A 13,330-nucleotide genomic window follows, 5' to 3' on the forward strand; every position below is an offset into this window, starting at 1 on the left:
ATATAGTTCGCTGCCGAGTTTTTTTCTTCAAAATTCTATCGCGATCATTTTGCAATGTAGAAGATCATATCAAAATCGTATATTTTTATTTTTATTTTTCGGATAAAGTATCATCTCGTATCCTAAAAGTATCCAAAGATACGAGCGCGCCCATCACTGTGTATCGTACATTTTCCATTGGCCTTTGCCTCCTCTAGAAGAAGGAACGGAAACGGTCGTCAACGCCTCACCGTTAAGCACTGCAGCTGCCGTGGCATTGGTCTCGATTTTCCAGAAGGGAGTCAGTGACTCGGCTTGCAGCTGCAAGAACTTTAGCATATAAGTGACGGTCAAAGTTCCGCAGAAAGCTCTGGCAAATTTATCTCCGCCATAGACGGAGTATTGCAGATTCTGAAGGCACTAGCTTTTTGTGCCCGGTTTTCAGTCCCACGCACGTCTCATGTGTGATATGGACAAAATTCCGTGGCGCCACCAAATCGTTTGGTGGAGAATGGAGAAACTATAAAAAGCGGAAAATTCTAATGCTGGACGCAAAAACGTATTTGCTTACCGAGACTTGTAAAAATTGTTTAATTTTCGAAAATAAAGTTAGTTTTTGGTAAAATACAACGCGAAATAAAATATTTTACGTAAATTTAAACATCAAACAATTGAAAATGGTACAAACTTGTGTGGCTTCCAATCGTCAAAGTCGGTCACCAAAGGAAAAAATACCATTTCACAAGTATTTCTTGTTTTTATCATAACAATTTCAGGTCTTTGTTTAAAACCTTGTATTGTCCATTTTTCCCAATAAAGATTACCTCAATCTAACTTAAACTTGTGCTCAAAATATCTTAAGGCAATAAATCGATTGAACTTAAAGTATCACTTTGTTTGTGGAAAACACTTTAAAGAATCAGATTATCATATTGGCAAAAAAGCGAAAGATCTCACGCGGAAAATTCTTAAGGAAGACTCAATTCCTTCGGTTTTTGCGAGCGGAAAAAGTGATCTAACATTCACCTTAAAAATTTATAAAGGAAATTGAACAACATTTAATGTAAATATTTAGAAATTCGAATGGGCATATATTGCCATCCTTCAGAGGTATCAAGAATATGAAGGATTAACGTTGGTTAACAAATTATCAAAATTTCATATACAGTTTAAAACTCAAAAAATGAAAGTCAACTTGGCCGCACAAACAGTTAGCAGTTCTGTGGCAAAAAGCATAGAATTTTTGAAAGAGGCTGGTGATCCAGTGTTTCAAGGAAGCGGGCCAACATCTAAATTTATATAAAAAATTGATCGGTATCTACAAAAAAAAATTTTTAAGCAACTTTTCTCCACAATTTTGGCACCGTATCTTACCTCACTGTCCCTTGCAGTTTGTTTGAGGTATTGAACTCTCGAAATCCATGGGCTAAAGGTTACAAGGCACCAATTCGGCTTTCCAACCTGGAAATAACCAAATGTTACATAATGAAGACTAAAGAACTTCTATTCAATTTAACAGACCTGGAAGGCAACTTGATTTTTTAAAGCCAAAGAAAGACAGCCATTATTGGTTTTGGTGTCACAATTCACAGTGTTTTGGACATTGGAGAGAAGTACATTGTTCCCCCTGATGGACCACTGAAGTATATTTTTTAAAATACCAGATTTTGCAAACAATTGTTTATTTTTTAAGGTACCTTTTAACTTAAAAACTTTCGCAGGACCATTTAGAGTTATATTTTAAGTTTTTAACACAATTCGTCAGCGAGGAGGTTGGAACAACAATCCTACTTGTAGAAACTTCACTGCTGCATACAAAAACACGTTGGTTACTAAAATTGAAAATCAAAAAAGTGGCCACTTAATTGCTTTGGACAACACTCACGTTCCAAATTTGTGCATGGTGCCAGTTCCAACCAACGAACTTAGAGTTATTAAAGAAGAATCTCTAGAGGAAGAAATGGATGACTTTATTATGTTTCTTACTGATGAAACATCAACATCCAACATCTTACGAGAAAACATAATCCGTTATATGGCTGGTTTTGTTGTAAAGAAATTACAAAAAGAATTAAAATCCGAAACATGTTTACACGCTTTAGACGAAAGGCATTCCTCACTATCAAGTCAAAGCTATGTAAAGGGTGATCCAACCAAACTTCTTCTCCTTTTAAGCTAGTGTTCTCAAGATTTGTAGCTTGACCGAGAAGGCAGTGAGATACTTTGGATCAATTCAAACTGTGGCTAAAAACATTGACTTAAAAATAGAATGTTTGGTTCTGCGCCAGTTAGTAACGGACAATATTTTTCCAACTCTTACTGAACACATGTTTGATGACGAACTTGGATCACAACACCACGTTAATGTTTTGATGAAAAAGATTATCAAAATATACGTTAACATAAGGCTGAGGAAAATAAGCAGAGACATAAACAATCAAATGAAGAAAGAAGCTATTCGAAAAAGACTCACCAAGCTAATACTTTTTCAAGGGCAATAAGAGTTCTTTAATCCTTTATCAGTGTGTGTAGAATCCCTTCCACAATTATACCTCCATTTTACATCCTTTGATTGCAATGTCAATAGTCAAATACTCAGACACTGTTTATTTTTATTCCTATTATCATGTATTTCTGCTATTATTTATATTAATATTGAAACTAATATATTCATAAGTATTACATTAACAGATAAATATCATTAATATTTACTCACATTTCATTATATAATTTGGAAATTTATTGGTACATTCCTCCATACTTCCTTTGTTTACATCTTACAGCTGACTTACTTTTTTTAGTATAGTCAAGGCTATAGCCTAGGTATAGTTAGCCGCGCGTAGACGCCGTAGGCGGCGCCACATAATTTTGTCCATATCACGCATAAGAAAGCGCCATTGCTCAAAACCGGCCTCAATTTCGTAGATCCAGCAGTTTGTCTAGGTATAAGTATAGTTCCTATGTCTATGATCTCCGCAGTTATACGTTACGTAGCTCTTCTGTAGCTGCAGTATCTCTTGCATATAAAAGACCGTGACGCCATGTAAACAGTAAGCTGTATTGATTTCTTACACGTATTTCTTAACTGGAGCCGCCCCTGAATTCCAGAGATTTTCTTAACCGATTTCCCGTGATTACCTACGATTTAAAAACCTGATTTCTTAAGTGACTAGCCCCCTCAACTTCAAGTTAAGTGGCATCGCAAACCTTTTCATAAAAGGAGAGAAATCCTTTCAAACTAATGCAAGATTTCATATATCAAAAAGTTGGGTCATCCTTAAAACATTTTCATGTGAATTATTAAATGGATAGTATTTCCAAGTAATCCAAAATCTTGTGTTATTGTTTTAAACTAACAAAGTCCTTTCAATGTTTGAGAAAACCGAGGGGTAAGACAGTCTCAGATAATCTGTACACCGAGTTCGTGCATTTAGCACTGTTAAAGATACTTATTTTCAAGAGTTCGCAGTGTACACCGAGTTCGCAGAGTGTCTTACCCCTCGGAGAAAACCCAAGATGAAAATTTCAAAAACCTTCTGTAAATTTTGCAAAACTTTATATAATTATTAATAATAATAATCACCACCTTAGACCTAAGCATCTTTCATATTTCCTTAAGTAATTAACACTCTAATGTCTGCCTCAACAACAGGGCCGTGCAGAGGGGGGCAGTGGGGGAAAAACCCCGGGGCCCGGGCGAAGAGGGTCCACAAGGAGGGCCCGTAGGTGTAGGGCCCATCGAAGAAGCTCAAGGTGGGAGGGGGGTGCAAATCGAAGGGGCCCGCGAGTAAGTTTGACCCCGGCCCCAGGAAACCTCTGCACCGCCCTGCTCAACAAAATAAACACTGAAGTTCGTACGGTGCTAAAATAGTTACATTTGTAATAAATTAATTTAGCAACTATAAAATGTTTTTACCGCCAATTTTCAGAGTACTTTTTTAATTGATACTTATTAGTAAATTATCAGGATCTGACAACGCTGAATACAGTCTTATTTGCACATCATCAGACTCAACGAGTGGGGAAAACCTGGACAAATTTTTGGGGCTCGTGTTGAAAAACTGAGGCAAAATTAAGTACTCGGAGTCTTTTTTATTAACCATTTTCTTTTCCGGAAAAATCCGAAAAAACATTCTGAAAAGTGACTAAAACAATTACGATGGATTAAGGCCTTTCCAACCGCCTTCAATAAGCCCCTGGAGGTACCCTTATCCTGGAAGACCATATAGTAGCTCTGAATGACTATATTTCGCCTTGAGAATATTAAGAAACGGGGTGGGGGGACTGTGTGATTAACTAACCCTAATTGGGCAATAGCTCTTATCATTTTTGATAACAGTTATTTTTATTGTTATGTTGGTACATTATACACAACGGATTGTCACAGCTCGAAATATATTTATTTATATATAATAAGATTAAAACTTACCGTTATCTTGTTCCCTTTAAAACCAGCGGGGAATAGAAATAAATTATATGTGCGTATAACGAGGATAAGTAAAAGCTGCCACGGCGGTGACTGCGACTATTTATAATTATCTGCGTTGGGAGCTAAAGCAGTTCATAAACGGCTGGGGTAGACAACCGATTTAGCGAATACACTTGTTTACAGTGTTGGAGGTCAATGACGTCATGGCGAAGATATCTTACTCGTCGGTCACATTGAACCATTATTTACTTTATCTCATTCCTCGAATTTTGCCAATTGTATCGAAAGGCGATAAAAATGACATTTTCGATATATGAATCTTTCTCATTGGGCAAATAGGGCACTGCCCTAGGGCCCCAAGATTTTGGAGGGCCCCATTTTCAACTTTTGTAAGGCGAAAAAGATGAATCTTACAAATATTGTTTTTAAATTTTTTTTAATTGTAGTATTGTCTATTCACATTTTACAAATTATTAAACTATCTAAAACATATCTTTTCGTGATATAGACGGATTAGACCGTCGCATTTTTTATTTGAACCAATATTTGTATATTAGGGCGACGATGGACTTCGCATTGGAGGTTATGAAATTGTCGGGAATTATTAGGGGCCCCGCGTATCGTTTTACCCAAAAAATCGCAACGGACAAAGGTTTTTCGAACAGAGTGAACACTAAATTCATGGCTAGCTAGAGATGAGTCTTGCACCCGCTAAAGGCGGGCTTACCCGCGTTGGTCGGGTCAGGAAGGGCTTTTTACATAAAACTGACCCGGTCGGGTCGGGCTTTTTATATATTAGTGACCCGGTCTCCAAGATTCTATTTTATTTGCCACAGCAAATCTCTACATTAAGAAAGCGAACCATTATCACGTGTTAATAATACTCTTGGCACGTTCACTAATTTTTAAGCGTTTCTTTAAGATTTCCAAGCGCTCTAGCATTTATTACAGGCGTATACACTAACATAAAAAGTTCAAGTTATTCGGGTCGGGCCGGGTTTCAATTTTATCGGGCCTGTTCGGTTCGGTTTTAAAATTTAAAACAATTTCTCAGGCCGGGTCGGTTGGGTTTCAACTTTGGCGATCTTGAGAGTGGCGATTTGTTAGGGTTTTCTCATTTTCTGTTAGGAAGTTGTCAACCATCATTTTTAAGTCAATATGTTCTGAAGATATTTTCATGATCTTGTGGTCAAAGCAATTTTGGTCCTCCAATGATATTCATCTATGTTAGAGAGCTGCATTTGAAGAAAAAAGTTACCATTCCCGCCCATTCCCGACCACAAAATTCCATTACCATCCCATTTCCATACAACTTGTTTCATTCCCAACCATACCATTCCCGTGACTTTCCAATTAAATCCATTCCCATTCCATTCCTGTGAAAATATTATCATCCCCGCCCACCTTAATTTCCCGATTTTCCCATACCCGAAGCAAATAATTTCGAACATAATAATAATACCAAGAATGTATTCTATTTATACTTAGGGATAACGTATACGTTGCTATGATCCATTCTGCTGAACCCATTGACTTTCCTTTAATTATGACGATTTTTGATTTATAATACAATACCCCTTTCGACTTCTCTGTGAGACCAAGGCTAAAGACACCGACTAGATCGCACATTCTAGAATTTTCGAAATGAAACTGAAATTAAATCTAACTTTTCCTCTCACCTCCGGATTTTCCCAGCCGCAAACGAAGCACGCTTCGCCACCGTGTGGAGGGAGGGAGGGAATTCAGGGGAGTCACCGCCTGGCATACGAGAGCCGCTCTAGTGTGAGTTAACGGCGCAAATCGCCTGTGAGAAGAGACACCCCCCCATTCATGAAAAATACTTACATTGGATTATCCCGATTTATTCGTAAAAAAATTATATTCTAGGGGCCGATCACTGAGTATGTATATAAAATGGGGAAAGTCCATTCCCGAGACACAAAATTCCATTCCCATTCCATTCAGATTTAAAAATTTGGTTTTCCATCCATTATATTCCCTAAAACTAAATATTAATCCCATTCCCGTCCATTCTCGTGGGATTCCCGCGGTAACAATGGTGAATGGTAAAAAACGGTTTCCTTGCAGCTCTCTAATCTATGTGACTCTGAAAAATTTCAATAATCACATATTCGTAGCATAAACAAATTTTTATTATTAGCCTTAGCTTTTTGAACTTTATTTATATTTCGTGAACAGTGTACTTTACAACTTAATGTTTACCTTTGACCACAATGTTGATATCAGACTTCTAAATTAGACTTAATATGTAATAATAATTTATTTCATATTTTTATATTACTGAACAAAATATTCATTTTGAAAACATTAGTACGTTTATTATAATAAAATAATTCCATTATTTAAAATTGTTTATATAAAGGTCTAAAATTGTGCCAACACATCAATAAAACATAAATTAGCAGATTTTGAAATACGGTTTTTCAAAGCACAGACTTAAGAAAGCCACCAATGGTCAAAATATTATCTAATACCCTTCAGTTGCTGGTTTTCAAAGCATATACCTAAAAACATATGTAAAATAATTACTCATAGGTATACCACTAGCTCTATTTCTTCACTAACGGTTTGTTTTACAGATATTGAGTCATCCGTACCCTACGTAATATTTGACGTTATCGAATTTCAAATGAAGATTATCCATACCCTCATAATTTTTTTAGCTTTTGAATCGTTTTTCTCTTTAATTTCCGATTAAAAAAATTTAAAACTTGGCGAAGGCTTAGTATTCTTTGCCGTTGTTTGGTTATTATTTGCCAATTTGTTATCGAAATTACAAGCTACAGACTTATTTTTCGTTTTAGATTTGCTAATTAAATAGTAACTATATTGAGTTGATGCATTCTAGGAGGATGGAATTTAATATTTCTAAATGCATCTGTCTAACTTTCTAACGCAAAGTTTTAGAAATTCAAGGGTTATATCGGCTTCCTATAAACTTCCACCATGTACCGACCTTGGTCTTAGGGGAGGGGGGGGGGGAGGGGCAAAATGTCATCCCGCCTAGTATTCCCCCTCTATCTGTGATAAGTCAAATGCGCCCACTGTGGGCTCTATAGCTCTATGATAACTTCCTCTAATCTAATTCTGTTATTATATATTATATTAAAATAAAATATAGTTTATTATAAATTATGTATTATATAATATATTTTAAATTATATATTGAGAAAGAAATATATATATATATGTATATGTATGTATGTATCATTATACATTACTATAAAGAATGTGTCACTAAATTATTATGTTATGTTACATTAAAATATTAATATAAGTCTACATAAGGTTTAATTGCAATTTCACTAAACAATTAAAGTAAAACTTTAGTTACTAATAAAATTATTTATAGGGAAGTATGCTTAAGGATATTTCCAAATACGCGATCCAACGCCACCAGCTAGAAGGAAGAAAGCAGAACGAATATTCTATTTTATCGTTTCAGCATTTCTACTCGGTCCTCACAATTGGTGAATCTAGTAATTCAAGTTCAGATAAAGGGCAACGCAAGCTCTGTGGCAAAATAAAGAAAAAGCAACGTGCTTTTTAACCCCCTACTGGCGAGACCACGCAGAGTTTACCGTAAATTTCGCACTTTGCATACATGATACATTTAATGAACACAAGCGCCCCCGAACTGAGGGAGAAGTGGTTCGTATAGAAGATCTATTGTTCAGTCTATCGTCAGAGATGGAATCAATCTTAACAAATGCAGTAATAAGATTACTATTGGCGTAAGTGCCAAAATCAGAACAGTATAAAAGCAACTCGAGACATTGGTATTTAAGAGTAATCTGAAAATAGCTCAACTGTTGGGTTCCAGTGAGCAAAAGGACGAGGGGTAAGACACAAAAGAACTCCGGTGTACATTTGCTATTGGAACTCTTATGAACTCCCTTGAACTCTAGAGAACTCCCACGAACTCTCCTCGATCTCTTTTCAAACTCCCAAGAATTCTTTCCTTTTCTGGCGAACTCTCCTCGATCTCTTTTCAAACTCCCAAGAATTCTTTCCTTTTCTGGCGAACTCTACTCGAACTCTTCATGAATTCTTAAGGGTAGGATTTCTCCCTGTCTAACTTGAAAACCGATTAGGCAGGTCGAGCATCGGGTCGAGCTTCCGCAATCTTTTCGTTTTTTGAATGAAGAAATTATTTGTTTATCTATATGCCATAATTAAAAAAGCATTTCGATGATATTTTAAAGTTCCCAGATTTTATTTCATAAGCTTCAGCTTAAATTTTAGAGGCACTGGATTTCAATTTTAGAAGAAACTAATTTAACACTTTTGGAGGCCCCTAATTTTAAAATGTAGAGCTCCTTTGAAACTTTCAGATAGGCTCGCTCTCCTTGTCTACTCCTTTTAAGCATTGCTTCACACTCTAATAAAATCAACGTTATGTGCTTTCCCTCTTTTGAGTTTGGAGGGGGCGCGGGAGGAGCTGAAGTTTGGACCGGTTTTTCGAGAGAGAGAGAGAGAGAGAGAGAGAGAGAGAGAGAGAGAGAGAGAGAGAGAGAGAGAGAGATAAAAATGTTTATCTGGCAAACCCGTATGAATTTGGGAGCAGACGATTTTTGAGAGAGGAGCTCGAGTCACCGAGCGTAGTTGCTAGCATGGGCTTAACTATTTTCCGGCTATCTACGCCATATTTCTTGTTTTAAAAGATATTTGTAATCAATTTATGATGGTAGATAAGAAAAATACTAGTCCCAAATGCACGTTTAAAAAAAACTTAGATCCAGAAAATATTCTTACTTTTACAATTAGAGACACAGCAGATATTCCCCCTTTTTTCTCAAGTTTTTAGTTTTTAGGCATAGTAATAGTACGACTTTCTGGCTAAAGCGTAAAATAATCGGTACCAAAATTGTCTTATTTCCAGCTCATTTAAAGACTGGACATAAGCCAAATTCTCTTAAACCAAAGAATAACAAATGTTTTTAGTCCTGCTGAACTCTATAGTCTGTACGCAGGAAATTTAGCAGACGAGTTATACACGTTTTTTTTAATCAGCGCCGTTGCGCCACCTAGGCTAGTTTCGTTGGGGAATAGAGAAATAGCGTTTGCTTATCTTTCAATAATAGCACAAAATTAAATGATCGAAATTTAAAGCTCTTGGTACATCAGAATCCTTATAAATGGTGCTATTATTTTGAGAGCGTACAATATAAATCAAAATGTCCCATATTTCCAACCTATTGTACTATAATGGTACTTTTTTATATTTATATTATTTCTACACTAAAATATTCCATTACGCTGTTGACGTCTAGTCAAAACGTGTAAAATTGTAGTTAAACGTACGTAGTTTTTGCTTTCAGGCGACGAAATATTAAGCCCACGTTCATGTGCTGCCAGATCCGTCGATAGACTACCATATATATCAGAAAGTAGCTAGAATGATTTTGTTAATGGTAAACCCGAGGGTAAAACACGCGCCGATTTGAAACTGGCGGATTAGTCTTAAACGCTGTCTTTTTAAGATATCCTTTATTCTTAACGAAGGTAGACTTTCTAAGTTACAAAACAAGCAAAGCTACGGTTGTAATCAGTGGGTATTGCAAATATCATTCTAGTTACATCGAGAACTCTCCCGAACTCAACTGAACTCCCGTGAGCTCTCCTGAACTCTCCTGAACTCCCGATAACTCTCTGGAACTCCTGTGAACTCCCGTGAACTTTTCTGAACTCTCGGGAACTCTCCTGAACTCTCCTGAACTCCCGATAACTCTCTGGAACTCCTGTGAACTCCCCTTAACTCCTGTGAACTCCCGTGAACTTTCCTGAACTCTCGGGAACTCTCCTGAACTCTCCTGAACTCCCGATAACTCTCTGGAACTCCTGTGAACTCCCCTTAACTCCTGTGAACTCCCGTGAACTTTCCTGAACTCTCGGGAACTCTCCTGAACTCTCCTGAACTCCCGATAACTCTCTGGAACTCCTGTGAACTCCCCTTAACTCCTGTGAACTCCCGTGAACTTTCCTGAACTCTCGGGAACTCCCGGTGTACCAGGGGCGTAAGAACGTTCTAGAAGTTGGAGGGGGCAAAAATAAACGAAAAGGGGTCTGGAGAATGGTTTTTACACACAATCCTAAGGATTTGTGTGTATTAGTCTCACGTACAGTGTAGACGTTGCCGCCGATGCCGATGGCGCCGTGTCACGCATACCTCTTCAACGGTTAAGGCTAGAAGAGTCAATGATATCTCGTTCGAATGTAAATGCATTGCCATTGATAGCCATTCTAAATTTTTGAAATCGAAGCCCAAGAAGTTGGCCATTTGCCCAATTTACCGTTTTCGGTAGTTTGGCTTTGTGTGGTTGATATTTTGTTAAAAATTAAGTCCGGTAACGTTTAAAAAAATATTATTGGATAGGTTAGGATTAAGTTGAACTACAACTTCGGTCCGACTTTCATGAAAGTTATATTTTTGAATAGCTGTGGTTGCCATATAACCTAGAATTGTAATTTCGTTGCTTAATTTTAATTCTTAGTAAGGTTTTTTGGACAGCGTTTAAGTCCCCCCATCAACTCCAACATTGGGAATACGGGTGGTTATAGAGACTTTACGCGAATTTCTCTCTGGAATTTTCCAAGGCCGTTCTAACATGACCCAAAGTAACAAATAAGTGTGACACTTATCGGAGGCCGTTCTAATATGACCCAAAGTAACAAATAAGTGAGACACTTATCGGAGGCCGTTCTAATATGACCCAAAGTAAGATATAAGTGTGACACTTATCGGAGGCCGTTCTAATATTACCAAAAGTAACAAATAAGTGTGACACTTATCGGAGTATTACGCGATGCTTACAACGTATGACCTGAAGTAACAAATAAGTGTGACACTTATCGGAATAATATGCGATGCTTACAACGTGTGACCTGAAGTAACAAATAAGTGTGACACTTATCGGAGTAATATGCGATGCTTACAACGTGTGACCTGAAGTAACAAATAAGCGTGACCCTTATCGGAGTAATATGCGATGCTTACCGCGTATGACCTGAAGTAGCAAATAAGTGTGCCACTTATCGGAGGCCTTTCTATTATGACCAAAAGTAACAAATAAGCGTGACATTTATATTTCCGCCTGAAAGTCGGCATAACGTTCCTTAATTTAAGTTCGATTTTTAATAGCTGTGGTTTACATATGACCTAGAGTTGCAAATATGTTCCTTAATTTTAAGTAAGGTTTTTTGAGCAGCGTATACGGAGCCCAGCAATTTCCAACATTGTCAATCCGCTTGTTTATAGAGGTCTACGCGCCGGTTTCCCTCTAGCGTTTTTCAAGGCCGTTCAGAGTGGGTCGCGCTTTCAATGTATGACCAGAAGTAACAAATAAGGATGAAACTAATTGAACTAGTCTTTGTCGTATAATCCGAAGAAATAAGTGTGACACTCAACGGCTGACTAGTAGTAACAAATAAGTGTGATCAGAAGTAAAAAATAATAGTGACACTGATCGAAAGTATCTTCGATGCTTTCAAAGTATGACTAGAAGTAACAAATAAGTGTAAATATGTATATATGTGTTACCGTAGATATATTTTGGTTGTGATACCGGCGTTGCAGGTTGCTGTGAATAGCTCAAACAAACTTAACACATTAGAAGGATTGTGTGTATTCTGACCGTCGTACGTCTTGTTAATTTTTAATGGAGTGTAGCTTCTCCGAATGCATGTGTACTTGTCATTACTATGTAAATTGGCGGGAAAAGACTGAAATTTAAACACAGTTGAGGTTCTATAAACTGTATATGCTTTTAAAATGATAATTTGAGCCTTTTGAAGATTTCAACTGACCAAAGGTTGGAGGGGTCAATAACATTAGTTGCCCCTCCCAGCAAAATTCTAGGGAGGGGCAATGCCCCTCCTGCCGATCCCGGTTCCGACGCCTCTGCGGTGTACACAAAAATTAATAGTGTCTTAACCCTCGCCAATTTACCAATGTTGACATCAACGAAGAGTTAATACACCCTTACAGCATCAGTGGTAGTTGGAACATAAGTTTGTGATATTTCAAAGATGATCCATTTTAATTATCATGTAGAATTAAATTATGAAGTAGGTAAATTTGTATTTAGGAATTTTGGCATTAAAGATAAATAAAAAATATAGAGAATATTGAAGCATATGTTTTAAATAACGCAGTTCTTGACTGAACAAATAAACTGACATCTATTTTTAAATATATTAGTAACTTAGGTTAATAGGTGTCATCCCTGTCTAACAACACTTAATATCTAAGCCTTGGGTACGTTCAGTAACGCGAATCTGGGAAAAATCGGTTTTTACTTGATGTTTGCTTGATGACCGCTCAGCGTCATAGTGACGTAGGAATTTACTGAACGGTGTTATTTTAGTCAGCGCTGTTTTTAAAGATGGCGGCTATAAATGTTAACACCGACGCGTTTGACGTAAAGTCATCAAAAAAACCTTCTCCCCGAGATGTTTTTTTTATGAGCAGCGGATGCCTATCGTGACGTCAAATAGGAAACGTGAAAAATCGTACAGTAACAAAATGTTGGCATCGATTACTCAGCGATGTTTTTGATGAGCGTTACTGAACGTACCCCTTGTAAGTTGTAAAATGTAAGATATAGCAGACGATATTTTCATTTCGTTAGCTCACGTAAGATGGCGGTATCGTTACCCATCGTCCCTCGTGAATCTCCTCTCCTTATGAGGGGGTTGAATTTTCAACGCGACAGAAACTTACCCCCCACGCTTTTGTAAGGAATTTCAGGCTCTGTAGTAACTTCTCCTTATCTAATTCTGATTATAATATTATATCTACCTAGTTTAAAATAGTTCGAATCTTAACGGGAATATAAAAAGGAGAAACGATAGACAATTGAAACTACGCCATAAGCCCCTCTACTTCGGTCTACAGAAATC

At 37.1% G+C, this 13,330-nt stretch overlaps 1 protein-coding gene and 1 long non-coding RNA gene across 5 annotated transcripts in view; both read right to left on the reverse strand.

The window, feature by feature from the left end:
- Positions 1–959: 959 nt before the first annotated feature.
- LOC149945782 (uncharacterized) lies at positions 960–3,218 on the reverse strand. 4 transcript variants are annotated; one of them, XR_016480899.1, is made up of 8 exons: positions 2,453–2,632; positions 2,300–2,387; positions 1,995–2,223; positions 1,865–1,927; positions 1,677–1,784; positions 1,501–1,617; positions 1,354–1,440; positions 960–1,297 (listed from the first exon to the last, which is right to left on the reverse strand). It is a non-coding gene; the product is annotated as an uncharacterized LOC149945782 (long non-coding RNA). The 4 variants fall into 4 exon arrangements; XR_016480898.1 differs by having other exon boundaries at positions 961–1,268; positions 1,677–1,787; positions 2,453–2,631; XR_016480897.1 differs by having other exon boundaries at positions 961–1,297; positions 1,677–1,787; positions 2,453–2,631.
- Positions 3,219–4,739: 1,521 nt separating this feature from the next.
- Positions 4,740–13,330, reverse strand: part of LOC149945783 (uncharacterized) — a 44,903-nt gene continuing 36,312 nt past the window's right edge. Inside the window, exon 2 of the transcript XR_016480843.1 lies at positions 4,740–6,212. The gene's annotated coding sequence lies outside the window, so the exon portion shown is untranslated. The remainder of the gene's footprint in view (positions 6,213–13,330) is intronic.

This window comes from Leiobunum rupestre, chromosome 5 (genome assembly GCF_980474605.1).
Source record: "Leiobunum rupestre chromosome 5, qqLeiRupe1.1.hap1, whole genome shotgun sequence".
Lineage (NCBI taxonomy): Eukaryota > Metazoa > Arthropoda > Arachnida > Opiliones > Sclerosomatidae > Leiobunum > Leiobunum rupestre.